Below are 13,998 nucleotides of genomic sequence, written 5' to 3'. Positions count from 1 at the left end.
GTACTGAGAGTGTGACTTGAAACTTTTGATGTTATAGGGCAATCCGAATGCTAAATCGACTGGCAATCTTGGCTGACGTCCAAACATTAGCTCATACGGGGTAAAACCGGTTGTGTCATTTTTCGTACAATTGTACGCATGTACAAGTGGTTTGACAAAGCTGTGCCACTGCGACTTATCTTTTTCTTCCAAGGTACCAAGCATGCTTAAGAGAGTTCGGTTAAAACGTTCTACCGGGTTACCTCTGGGGTGATACGGCGTTGTTCGGATTTTGCGAATGCCCATGATTTTACAAAGCTCCTGTATCAGGTGGGATTCAAAATCCGGCCCTTGATCGCTTAGCAACTGCTCAGGAATCCCATAATGGACAAGGAAGTGGTCCCAGAGGGCTTTTGCTACAGTTTGCGCTCTTTGATTTGCAGTAGGAATAGCAAGTGAGTATTTTGTGAAGTGATCAGTCAGTACGAGCACATCTTTCGGGTTGCTGCGATCGGGTTCAATAGACAGAAAGTCCATACACACTAGCTGGAGAGGCCTGGTGGACTTTATATTCACGAGGGGGGCAGCTTTTTCGGGAGGAGTTTTACGTCTTACACAGCGATTGCACATTTTTATCCTGTTTTCAATGTCTGATGCCATGTGGGGCCAATAAAATCGGGTTCTCGCAAGATCTAGGGTGCGTTCAGTGCCTAGGTGGCCCATATCACAATGAAGGCTTTTGAAAACTGTGTAACGGAGCTGTTCAGGTAAGACAAGTTGGTAAGTAACATTTCCTCCATCCTGACGTGTTCGATACAAGATATCATTTTGAATTTCAAGTCTGTTCAACTCCCTCAGTAACAGATTGATGTCAGGGAGTTCGGTTCGTACTGTCGGAGGTACTTTTTCACCTGTTTCAATTTGTGTTATGACTTCTCGCAAGCAAGGGTCGGTTCTTTGCTCATTTCGGATTTGTTCAAGGGACAGGTGGGGCACAATTGGGAGACCACCACAAGCTATCTCATTGATAAAATCATCTGGAATGGCAGCTACATTAGCGGCTAGCAAGTGTACAGGTGGGCTGGTGTCGCTAGGAGAACTGACTAGGTGTTTCTCGCAAACTGCAGACACTACTTCTGGACTTAAACTGTTCTCTGTTTGGGACAGGTGATTCTGTGTGAACTGCTGTATGCGGTCAAGCTCTTTTTGGGACACTGCATCATTTACCAGCTCACCATGTGGTCGCCTGGAGAGACCATCTGCGTCGGAGTTAAGCTTTCCTGCTCTGTACTGAAGCTTAAAGTTAAACGTGGACAGAGCAGCTAGCCACCGATAGCTCATTGCATCCATCTTAGCCGTAGTCAACACGTACGTCAAGGGGTTGCTGTCAGTCATGACAGTGAACTGGTTCCCATACAAGTAGTCAGCAAACTTCTCAGTGACTGTCCACTTGAGGGCTACAAATTCTAGCTTATGAGCGGGGTAACGGGACTCGCTCTTTGATAGCCCCCGGCTTGCATAGGCTATAACCCTAGTTTGACCATTTTGCTGCTGATAGAGGGCGGCGCCAAGCCCTGTAGTGCTAGCATCTGTGTGTGGAGCGTGTATGGCACCTGAGGATCAGCAAAACCTAGGACAGGCACCCTAGTGAGCTTCTCAATGATTGTGCGGAAAGCAAGTTCACATGCAGGAGTCCACCTGTCACCGAATGCCAATTTGGGATCATGATACTGCACAGATTTTGCTTTGGGCTTTGAACTTTTGCGTAGCGGTGGGTAGCCGGCAGTGAGGTCAGTAAGCGGCTTTACAATGCTAGAGTAGCCCTGGATAAATCGCCTGTAGTACCCTGAAAAGCCTAGGAAGGAGCGGAGCTGCTTGAGATCACGAGGGGCAGGCCAGGTACTCAGGGCTTTAACCTTCTCAGGATCTGTTTCTACCCCTTGGTGGGACACAATGTGGCCAAGATATTTGACAGATCTTTGAAAAAACCTACACTTCTCAGGCGAGAGTTTGAGGCCGTACTCTTTGAGCCGATTAAGAACTTTCATCAAACGGACCTCATGTTCTTCAGGTGTCTTTGAGAAAACTATGATGTCATCGAGAAACACAATCACCTCCTTTAGGTTCATGTCACCCATACATTTTTCCATCAGGCGCTGGAAAGTGCTGGGTGCGTTTGTGATGCCTTGGGGCATTCTATTGAATTCCCAGAAACCAATGGGACACACAAATGCCGTTTTTGGTTTGTCCAACTCCTCTACCTCAATTTGGTAGTACCCTGACTTTAAGTCAAGGACAGAGAACCATTGCGAACCTGTCAGGGTGGAGAACGTCTCCTCCAAGTTCGGAAGGGCGTAAGCATCCTTCACAGTTTGCATATTAAGCTTTCGGAAATCTATACAGAGACGGACTTCGCCATTTTTCTTGCGCACTACTACGATGGGCGAAGAAAAAGGAGAGGTGGACTCCCTGATTACGCCAGCTTGTCGGAGGTCTTGCAAATGCTTACGAACCGCTTCCAGGTCGCTGGGATGTATGGGGCGCGCTCTGTGTTTGAATGGTGTTTCGTCTGACAGTTTGATCGTGTGTTTCACTTGATCCATTTTACCAAAGTCGAGGCTATTTTGTGCAAAAACCTCGGGCATTTGACTTAGTTTCTGGGTTATGCGTTCTTTCCATTCAGCGCTGATAGGTGAAGACTCAAAATTGAAGGTGATGTTTGTTTCCTGTTCGATTTGGCCTTTTGGAGATTTCACTGTGTGCTCCTTTGACAGGACTCTTTGGTATGCACTGATTTCACCGATTACACATTTTTGCGGGATTGTCACATCGTGTTGGGATTCGTTGGTAAGTATAACCGGGACAAGGTAAGGTGCTCGTTCAGGCAGGTCGAGAAGGCAAGACTTTACCAGGACACCACCAGGTAAAGCAGACAATTTCGGGTGCTCTAACAGGACTGACTTCTCATTGTTGCAGGCTGATGCAACAACACAGCCTTCCAGGACTACAGTTTGACCAGCTTGGACTAACTGGGGCTCCTTGTTGTTCATGGTCACTAAGCTGAGATTACCATCTTTGGACTGATTGTGCCGTACTTCAAGTACTTTTAACACTGCCTTATAGCCATGAGACATTGTAGGCTGCAGTTCAGAACAAGCATTATAGTACATCTCATACAGTACATCCAATGTGTTCGTCCCAATTAACACCATGGACTGTGAAGCGGCACGCACATCAGGGACAACTAAGGCAAGTGTAGGCACTTCAGCTTCGACACCCATAAAATCTTTGGGAAAGGTAACCTGCATCTCAACGTAGCCTAAGTACGGTACAGATTGTGTTGTGTGGGCCGCTGAAGAGGAGGTACTGCTGGCCCACCACCAACAGAGGGCGCCCTGCCTGGAGTGCGGGCTCCAGGCACCAGAGGGCGCTGCCGCATCATGGGAGTAGCCTGGGTGACAGCTGTCACCCATCACCAGACACAGCTGTTCTACTCAGCACCGAGGTATATCAGGAGGACGGCGTCTCCACCTCAGGGCCGAGATATCCTGTTGTGAAAGTGTAGGAACACGGACCCACAACAGGGGGTGCAAATGAACGGACAATGGAGAAGGTAAATAACAAGTTTTACTGTTGTGAAACGAGCACAACCAATACAACAATCAACAATTTGGGATTAAGCCGAATTCTGCTGGTGTCGTGTGGGCAGGCTCGAAGGTAGGAGACGTCCGTCCGAGTCGAACCGGAACCACCCAGATCTCCTCTGCCACCGAACCCTGGAAATACTGGAACCGCCAAGTCCCGAAGTCCCAGGTGGCCACTGCCTCCACTCGTCGGATCCGGTACTGCTGGCAAGAGAGAGCAACAAACACACAGGTGTGGATGCGGCTGCACCCAGTAACACGGAGAGGGAAGAAGCCGCCTCCACCTCTCGTCACGTTAAAACAGGAAGGTGAGTACTTATCCAAGCAATTGGCTTTCGGTAGTCAGCTGTCCTGAAAGGTTTAACACGTATTATCAAATATACAGAATATGCTGCAGAGTAGTTTACCTCTATCTCAAGGCGATATCTCGGCACTGAGGTGGAGACGCCGTCCTCCTGATATACCTCGGTGCTGAGTAGAACAGCTGTGTCTGGTGATGGGTGACAGCTGTCACCCAGGCTACTCCCATGATGCGGCAGCGCCCTCTGGTGCCTGGAGCCCGCACTCCAGGCAGGGCGCCCTCTGTTGGTGGTGGGCCAGCAGTACCTCCTCTTCAGCGGCCCACACAACAGATTGGCCATTTGCTCCCTCAACTTCCAACAGTTCAAAGAGTGGCTTTATCTCATAAGTCGACAAATGTTGCTTGTAGTATGACTCAGGAACAGTGGTGACTTGGGAGCCAGTGTCTAACAAACAGTTCACTGAGCGGCCATTCACTTTCACTTCTGCAGTACTTTTTGTACCAATTAAACCAGATGGGAGCTTGAAGGTGTATGTTTTGGTGAGTGACTTTAGGTTAGCACGTGTTTTGAAAAACACTTTTCGGCTGGTCTGAGGGGGACGGATACAATCTTGAGCAGCCTCTGTTTGTCCCTCAACAGAGGCAGCCTTTAGTTTAAAGGGGCAAGGCTATTTTGGCTGTCCCAGATTTGTCTTTTCACTCTTAGTTCTTTTCGTTTTGCACCCACGAGGGCTGGGTTTGGTTCAGACCCACAGTTAGCAACTATGTGTCCATCCTCCCCACAGCGGAAACAATACCAGGGTTTGGGCCGTGTACTGGGGTGGCTGCTTGGTGGTTCAGGAGTGGTATGGTCAGGTTTTTTACTTTCAGGTATCGCTGTGTTGTCTTTCTTTAGAGCGTGACGTGTCTTTTGTTTCATGACGGCAGCTAATTGGCTTTTCAGATCAGCGACTTTTTTTTCAACTCTTTTATACTGCTTGACTCTGTTTCGGTTGGGTTTTTGTTAGTTTCTGTGACAGTTTGTTCGTGAGAGACTGCTTTTTGTTTGGTGGTGCTAAAATGTTTTTTCATTCGTGTGTTTTTGACTTCTTGTCTGTTTTCGGCAGTGCGAAGGAAAAGTAATAACTCGGCGAAAGAAGGTGGATCTCTTTGTTTTAGCTCTGACTGCAGTTCTGTCAACAGGCCATTGTCCCAACAGCCTCTATTGAACTGTTTCACAAGTTGTCTGCTCATGTCATTTTGCTCAATACCTCCTCTACGCATTACAAGATTTAGTGCCACCTGCAGGCGATGCAAGTAAGCCGAAGGTCTCTCACCCGGGTCTTGGAGAGTGTTCATAAATCGCACAAGCAGTTCTTCACCATCTTCAACTGTACCAAAGGCTGAGTCCAAAAGCTTAAGGTAGTCTTTAGGGGTCGCTTCAGGCCCAAGGGGACGGATAACGTCAGAAGCAGGAGCAAGCAAACTTTCCAGAATTCTCCGAGTTTTTTCCAAGTCAGAAAGAGAAGAATCTTCAATCAGGTGGTCAACATGAAAACGCCACATTTCGTAGTCAGCTTCACTGTAAGGTCTGGGTACTTTACCAGAAAAAGCACGCAGTCTTAATGAGGGGTGAGAACTTGGCGTCTTTTCCGCATTTTTAACAATATGCTCAACTACGATTTTCTGAATTTCAGGTGGGCTAAGATCGTCTGGACTCAACATTTGAGATGTCACATTTTGTCTGAAGGGGCTTTGACATGGGTATTGGAAGGGTTTTGGAGTGTGTGGGGCTTCAACTTGATGTGGAGGTGAAACTGAACTCTGTGCGGGCTCAATGGGAATGTTTGGCTCAGCATCTGCAGTACCAATGGACTTTTCAATGGTAGACATAACCTCCCGCAACACATCTTCGTAGTCTTTCCCACTTAACTTGGCTAAATCCTTTAGTTCACTAAGGTACGTGTCAGTAGCACGACTCCCTTCTGTCCTGGTGTACACATCTTTCAAAACCTGAATGCAGTATTTAAGATCAGGATTGTCGGTGGGTACAAATGTATAAGGCAAAGATGGAGCTAAAGTTTGTAGAGCTCTACCAGATTCAAACTCAATAATCCTGCTGCCTTTAAATACGGATGCCTCAGGAACAGTTAACACCCTAGTGACTGCACCATGCTGCTCTAGGTACTCCAAAAGCTCTTCACCTTTTTCTGATCCAATAAAACCACTAACAATAAGTGCATTCAGAACTTTGGCACCAAGTTTTTCGACAAACTCCATTCTAACAGTGTTTAAACCGTTTAGTTTGATTCCTGGGGGTTATTCTTATGTTGTTACACAACTCTCTAGGCTCCTGGCTGGGCTCGCCACTTTATGTAACCCTTCTAGTATTTCTTGACCTTTGTGTCATATATTTGGAAATGGAAGTATATTTATCTCCACTGTATGTATCAGCAGAGAAAAGAGGAAATGGCCTGATCAGAAGATTATAGATTTGAAAGAGCCTAGGGGTGTATCAACATAAGACATAACAACACTTTGTTTTAACTGGAAAACTATGTATACAAAATTTAATGTCAATGAACTCAATTGAACTAACAATGACAGTACAAAATTAAATGAGAGCGCTCTTTGCAAAAAAAAATAAAAAATAAAATAAAATAAAATATATCCAAATAAAATAAAATATACTCCGGTATAGTCCTTTAGTCTTTTCTTGCTTCTTTAGGTTCGCTCAGTGTTCAGTGTGTTTATAACCAGTCGGGCTACAATCTACCAGTTCATTTGACTCTTGGGCTGGGGCTCGCCATCCAGTACTGGGAATCTTGATCTGTTCGTCCTCTGCACGTCTGCGATTCGGACTTTGATCCCAACATAAAACCTGACCTATGGATAAGGTCAGAATAAAGTAGCTTAAAATATGTACTATAGAACTACAATACCCACAACTACTGTACACATTCATTTTTCAAAATAAAATATGTTGTACAACATTCTGAATTCCTAAGGTTCACGATTACATCATTACCACATCAATATACCAAATAACATAGTTGGAATGTGATAATACAGTAATTGTACTAATTCCATTGTTTGGAGTGCATATACACATCAAAAAAAAAATAACAACACACCTTTAAAGTACATTTGGAATACTTGTTGGCGTCTTGATCTAATCATTTGTACCAAAAGATTAGAAAAGAGGCAGTGAATTGCAATTGTAGTTTTCCAATTACTATTCCCAGGGCTTAAGAACTACGTTAACAGCTTAGCTTAGCTGATAGACTGTCGCTTCAAAATTACAGAAATATACAACCGTTCACAACAAAACACAAGACCTTACATTGTACCTTTTAATTGCGGTGCTGATTTAATTAATCAACACACAGCTAATCATTTTGGCCTAATAAAATGGAAAAAGCTAGCAAAAATTAGCATGCTACGTTAGCACAATTCATTTTGTATGGGACTCACCGATACAGGGCACAATGTGCTAACAAGGCTACGGGGTTTCCTGAGGCTTCCGCGGGCACTCGGCACTTCAGTATCTTAAAATTTAACAAAGGCTTTGTCACAAATATGCAACGTATGATACTTCAGGCAGTTATAGCAATTGTTTGCGCTTACCCAGCAACAATTGTATCCATAAAAAAAAACCAATTTCCACGCGGTAGCTCCTATAACACACGAGCAGGGGGGTTCTCTGGTCAGCGTCTGATGAAAGACTGAGCAAGGCGCAGCGTTGTGCAATGCCCCGCGGTTCCACCGTTGACCTTATTGGTTAATATCACACCAGGCTTACTGCTATTGGTTGCTCAGTGTGTCAGTCAAAACAACATTTTAACTTAAGCTTAAAACTTCTTAACTCTTCTTTTTTTTCTCTCTCTTTTAGTATGTTTATGTCAACATACTTATGAACTTATATCTCTCTGTTATTTTATCACTATTTATGCTCCGGTAAAAAAATCTCTTTTTTTCATTTTATTTATCTCATTTTTAACACTGGGTTACACTTCCTCCTCACAGTCACCCAGTCGGCCTGCTTTCCCGGCTGCTCGGGATCTGCCAGGGGGTAACTAACGGCGGCTAAGCTACCTTGGTCCGCACCGACTACAGGGGCCTGGCTAGCTGTAGAATTTTCCACGGTGCGGAGCCGAGTCTCCAATTCGCCCAGCCTGGCCTCCAAAGCTACGAATAAGCTACACTTATTACAAGTACCGTTACTGCTAAAGGAGGCCGAGGAATAACTAAACATTTCACACCCAGAGCAGAAAAGTGCGGGAGAGACAGGAGAAGCCGCCATGCTAAATCGGCTAAGAGCTAGTAGCTACACTAAGCTAGCGGATTCCTAAAAACACGCAAAGTGAATAATGTGTAAATAATTTAGAGGTGATTCAGCAGAAGGAGTGCTTTAGTTAAGGCACGTAAAGATTACACTGGGAAACAAATCGTAATCTAGATAACTAGATCAATCTAACTGCGCAGATTAAACAGCTAACAGATACAGAAAAACACCGCTGTGCTCCGGAACAGGAAGTGATACAATACCGCAGTGAGAGCCAACCACCAGTATCCGATTATAAAACGTTAGGAATCATTGACACACATAGTGGTACCGTAATTTTTTTTTTACTCCCCAATATCGGTATTGTATCAGCCCTCCAAAAATCCATATCGGTAATTTGTATGTTTGCAAGTTTCTTATATTTTTTATATAATATGAGATAGTGAATGAAGATTTGGAGAAAAATAACTTAATATGGACATAATGTAGAAATTATAATGGACTCAACACACATAACCAAATGTTCCCCAATAAGCTTGGGACTCCGACGAGGGTGGTCACATCTCCTCCACTCTCCCTTATCTCTCTGCCTTTAACCTTCAAGTCCCTACTCCACCAGACTGTGAATTCCTCAAAACTATATTGGATTCTGGATCTATTGGACTACTATTGGATTAACCGTGGAATTGATCAGCTGATCTCTGAACGCTATTGACACCATTTTTTCTACAAGAAGGTCAGGACCGGGGGATCCTGCCCGTCCAGATGGAACGTATGCTGCGGGCTATGTCCTCGACTCCTGGAGTTCCTGGCATGTGGCATGCTTGGTGCCTTTCTCCATTGAGGATGTCGAGGATTTATTCATTTTTGGTCTCATGGTAGCAGGGCTGGTACTTTCTGGCTTATGTGCTGCCCTGATCTACCGGAAAATTGACAAGACGGCGGCATCAAGAACCACGGGCCCTCGCTTGTCTGTCATGATTAACGAGGTTGGCAAGGCAGTGCATTCTCAGACTGCGACGACTCTTTAACTCAGACGCAAATTGGATGACACCTTGGAGCTGATGCATGCCTTGCAGTTGAAGCTGAAGGTTTCAGAGGCTGGTGAATATTCTTAATTCAATATTGGGAATATTCTTAATTCATAATTGGGATTTGGCTGTGCAAGTGGAACTGTTAATAGTGTTTTTCACTGCTCGGCTGCAACACTACAGGCTATCTAGCATCAAGGTCAATTGCCCACTGTTTACCTCCAGAGGAATTTATCCAGGCTCTGGTGAGATTATTCGGCTCCATTCTTATCTCATCCCACAAGGACAATAAACTGACAGACTTACACATGGACTGAAGCATGCTCCAGTTTTCTCCTCTCACCTCTTTCCTGCCCCTCCCTTCCTGTGGCTGGCCTCTGTTCTTTCCCAAGCTGGCAGGCAGCGCGACTTGATAGTTGCAGCAGCTACCAACATACTCACATCGCCTCAATTGGAAAACGGACTGTTTCAAGTTTAGTGCACGTAAACAATGTCAAATGTACGAGGTCTGTCAATAAAGTAACGGTCCTTTTTATTTTTTTCAAAAACTATATGGATTTCATTCATATGTTTTTACGTCAGACATGCTTGAACCCCCTTTCGCATGCGTGAGTTTTTCCACGCCTGTCGGTGACGTCATTCGCCTGTGAGCACGCTTTGGGAAGGAGTGGTCCCGCCCCCTCGTCAGATTTTCATTGTCTGGAAATGACCAGAGAAAGAGCACACGACGGTCTCGTATCCACAGAGCCATCCATTTAGAAATGGTCTGGTGGCTTGTGCCGCTTCGTCGCAGCTCGGAGCGCGGCGCGCCGAGCGTCCTTAAAGGGGTCCTTAAAGCTGTACTAACAGTCCTTATTCTCTGTGAAGCCCGTAAAAGTTTCACCGAAAGCCAGATAAATTTTTCGAATGGTTTCCAGGTGCCAGTCTCTAACAGCTTCTGAAAAAATTCTGATGGAAAAAAAGTCCTTTTCATTCCGCCATTTCCAGACAATGAAAATCCGACGAGGGGGCGGGACCACTCCTTCCCAAGGTGTGCTCACAGGCGAATGACGTCACCGACAGGCGTGGAAAAACTCACGCATGTGCACGAGGGTTCAAGCATGTCTAACGTAAAAACATATGAATGAAATCCATATAGTTTTTAAAAAAAATTAAAAGGACCTATACTTTATTGACAGACCTCGTATATGTGTTGTCCTAATTCTGATGTGTGCCATTATTACGGTAAACAAGTAATAATTGTAGATCAATTGCTGTTTGTATGTGGAATGTGAGTGTGGAAATCTGAAATTTCCCCATTGAGGGATGGATAAAGGCTTATCTAATCTAATCTAATAAATAAACATGAAATGTTTGGAATTGGAGAAAAAAATGAATTAGAATATTTTTAAATGAGGTGTATCTAAATGTATGGCCTCAAATGTGCACGTGATAGTGGAGAGAAACGTGGACGATGCTGCAGATGTTAAATTCAAACAAGATTAAGATTGAAAGCTTGTGCTTGATGTGACACTGAAAAATAAAGAACAGGAATCCAGAAATAAGGTTGGATTCATATCGACTGATATGGCACAAATAATAAAAGGCCAATATTTTATCTCTTCATAAACATGACAACTATCATTGAACTTGCGTATGATGATTATAAGTCATATTCAACAAAATGGTGTTAATCATATCTCCAGTGTGTGTGTGTGTTTATGTGTGGAGGGGGTACAACATAATGACACTCTACCCCCCCACCGGCATTATTCCAGGTGAGGCATCTGCCTTGTAATAAACATTCATAATTCAACAGGCCAGCCAGGTTTTCATTGAGTGGAAATGAGCAACAACGCAAGAGTCCAATAATTACTACTGCGAAAATTGATGAAGTGCCACGAAACAGTGAAACAGCCTTATTTACACTCATTTGTTCGGAGCAATCAGGAGGCAAATTGGAGGCCAGTGAACCGTACATTACAGCACGGTTCTACTGCAGTTGGAAAAATGCTTTTATTATTAATGTGAAAAAGAGATACGATAGAGATTTTACCTCAAAATTAGTAGACTACTGTATTGGCCTGAAGACAAGATTTTAATTGTTTTTGGAAACAGAAGAAATAAGTCCTATAGGCTCTGATGCCCACTTTTGCTGGTGCTTATTCCCAGATTTCATCGTGCGAAGCAGATAAGACTGAACAACTCTCCTGGACAGGACCCCAACTAACAAAATAAAGTTCCTAAAATGTTATAAGAATGTTGTAGAAAATTAGCCGTAAAGTTCTCAGAATGTTTCAGAGAGAAGGTTGTTTTTTTGGTTCCCAGACGATAACTTTAGCACAAACATTTTGAGAATGTTAGGCCTAACATCCTGGGAATGTTTTTAAGGAAAGGTTCTTTTTGGTTCCCAGAACGTTTTCCAATGATTTTAGCACAAACATGTTGAGAACATTAGGTCTAACATTCTGGGAATGTTTTGAAGGAACGTTTTGTTTTGGTTCCCAGAACATTTGACAATAATTTTAGCACAACCATTTTGAAGGAAAGTTTCTTTTTGGTTCCGAGAATGTTTGACAATATTTTTAGCACAAACATTTTGAGAACGTTAGGCCTAACATCCTGGGAATTTTTTAAGGAAAGTTACTTTTTGGTTCCCAGAACATTTGACAATAATTTTAGCACAAAGATTTAGAGAATGTTAGGCCTAACATTTTGGGAACATTTTAAGGAAAGTTTCTTTTGGGTTCCCAGAATGTTTGACAATAATTTTAGCAGAAACATTTTGAGAACGTCAGACCTTGCGTTCTGGTAACGTTTTTAAGGAAAGCTTCTTTTTAGTTCCCATAACATTTTGGTAACTTCTCATAAAGTCACCTAAAGATATGTTTCATCCAAATGTTCCCAGAACATTCTGGTAATGTTTCCTAAAGTCATAGTCTAGTCATTGAAAGAAATTTGAATTAAGAAAGACAGTGAGACTATAATTAATATATTTGTCAAATTTCCCTCAACTATAAACATGACGTGTCAATATATAGGGACACCAGTCTGACGTCACTATTCAAGGATGGTACACATTTTGAGTTGAATACATTGGGACAATGTTGATGTAGTGTCTTCTCCAAAGAAGTAGACAGATAGCGTGGCCACAAACTGAACCCAGGTCTCCATATTGGTAGCCCAACAGCTACCTGTTAGACATAGTCTTATAGTTGGCGTCTAAATTTTCACATCATATATTTATGCAACAGTGGTTGGCACCAAATAGCTATGAAATATTTTAACTTGTGCACAAAGGAGCTCCTGTTGCCCATCAATCAAAAACAATTTCAATTCAAAAATGGACCTGCATTATTCTATTTTTGCTGCTCAAACTGCATCAGGAGAGATTTTATCTTAAACAGCAGTATCACATCACATTATTCTTTTAATTCTGCATTTCTCTCCTACAGCATCTATGATGTTACCACAGACAGTGTATTATAGTATATTGTCTTGTGTGTCATAACTGCATTTTAACCCACAGGGGTCACAATTCTAAATTGTTTCCAGACAAGGGGAACTTTGATCACATAGATGATTTAACATTGTGAATTCTTCAATACTAAGGAACAAAATTATAATGGTGCTGAAGAAAATTATTTTCAAGACTTACATCATTACATATATAAAAAAAAATTCAAAGGGATTGCATTTTTGTTCCTAATCCCCACCCCCAATATCACCTGTACTGTAACTTTAACTTCATTCCAGACTATTGAAACCTGCCCTCCTTGGTTATTTTTCATTGTTGCATTAGGTTGAGACCTGATAGGCAGTCAGTGACCCTTTGTGGTCCAAATCCCTACTTGTCAACTATGTAATTTTGGAGTGTGTTGTATATGCAGTGCACAGAGGACACCTTCTTCACCAGTGTGCTGGCTTCTGTAGCTCTGACAGGAATGAATGCGAAAAACACAAACTAGTAGACAGGCCGATATTGGAAATGCATATGAGCAACCAACATCTCCCTCTGCAGACTGAATTCATTTGATTCCTTACAGCAAGACAGAGAGAAGGGAAATAAAACAGGAGAACAACTCATAGAAGGAAAGGGAAAAAAACGCACAATGATATGTGGAAGAAGAGTAAGGAAGGCAACCAAAAGCAAAAAGCAGATACAAAGCTGAGAAGGAGAGATGAATTATGCATTGGTGTGACTGGAGGGCAGGGGTAAACCAATCTGCAGGGAGATCCCAGACTGATACACGCTTCACTTATCTCTACATTGACCTTCTCTATCTCTTCAATACCTCCTTTAAAAACAACAGTAAAGCTAAGGAGAGTGAAGAAGGGAGTGACGAAGACCACTGCTAAAAGCATAATCGTGTAAATGGAGAACTATGACCAGGAGAGCTTAAAACTTAGTGACACAAGGGCTTGATATGTGAGAAGGTGATGCCATGTGGACTCAAGGAAGAAGAAACAAATAAGGGATGAATAGTTCAATTAGCACAGCCAATTCAAGGGTTTTAACAAAAATATTGTATTAGCCATTTCCGAATTACTGGCTTTTTATATACAGTCCCCACATTTTCAGAGGCTATATGTAATTGGACATGCAAAACAAAGATAATTGTTGACACAAATGATCAGTTTTACAGCCTTTTTTGTTTAGATGGGGGATAGATGAACTTTTCCAAGTCTTATGCTTTATTTGTGTCAATCATTAAGAAATACAAACAATATGGTATTGTGTGGAAAAACTTTCAGGAGTAGGCAATTTTTAACAACTGCAAAAAAGTGACAAGTGAGGGA

At 42.9% G+C, this 13,998-nt stretch overlaps 1 long non-coding RNA gene across 1 annotated transcript; it reads right to left on the bottom strand.

The window, feature by feature from the left end:
* Nucleotides 1–6,659: 6,659 nt before the first annotated feature.
* On the bottom strand, nt 6,660–7,560 carry LOC117504352. Its single transcript, XR_004558774.1, has 3 exons — nt 7,531–7,560; nt 7,378–7,451; nt 6,660–6,789 (listed from the first exon to the last, which is right to left on the bottom strand). It is a non-coding gene; the product is annotated as an uncharacterized LOC117504352 (long non-coding RNA).
* Between the last annotated feature and the right edge of the window lie 6,438 nt (nt 7,561–13,998).

The sequence above is a fragment of the Thalassophryne amazonica genome, chromosome 22 (genome assembly GCF_902500255.1).
Source record: "Thalassophryne amazonica chromosome 22, fThaAma1.1, whole genome shotgun sequence".
Taxonomy (NCBI): Eukaryota; Metazoa; Chordata; class Actinopteri; order Batrachoidiformes; family Batrachoididae; genus Thalassophryne; species Thalassophryne amazonica.
This window is presented reverse-complemented; position numbering and strand designations above follow the sequence as displayed.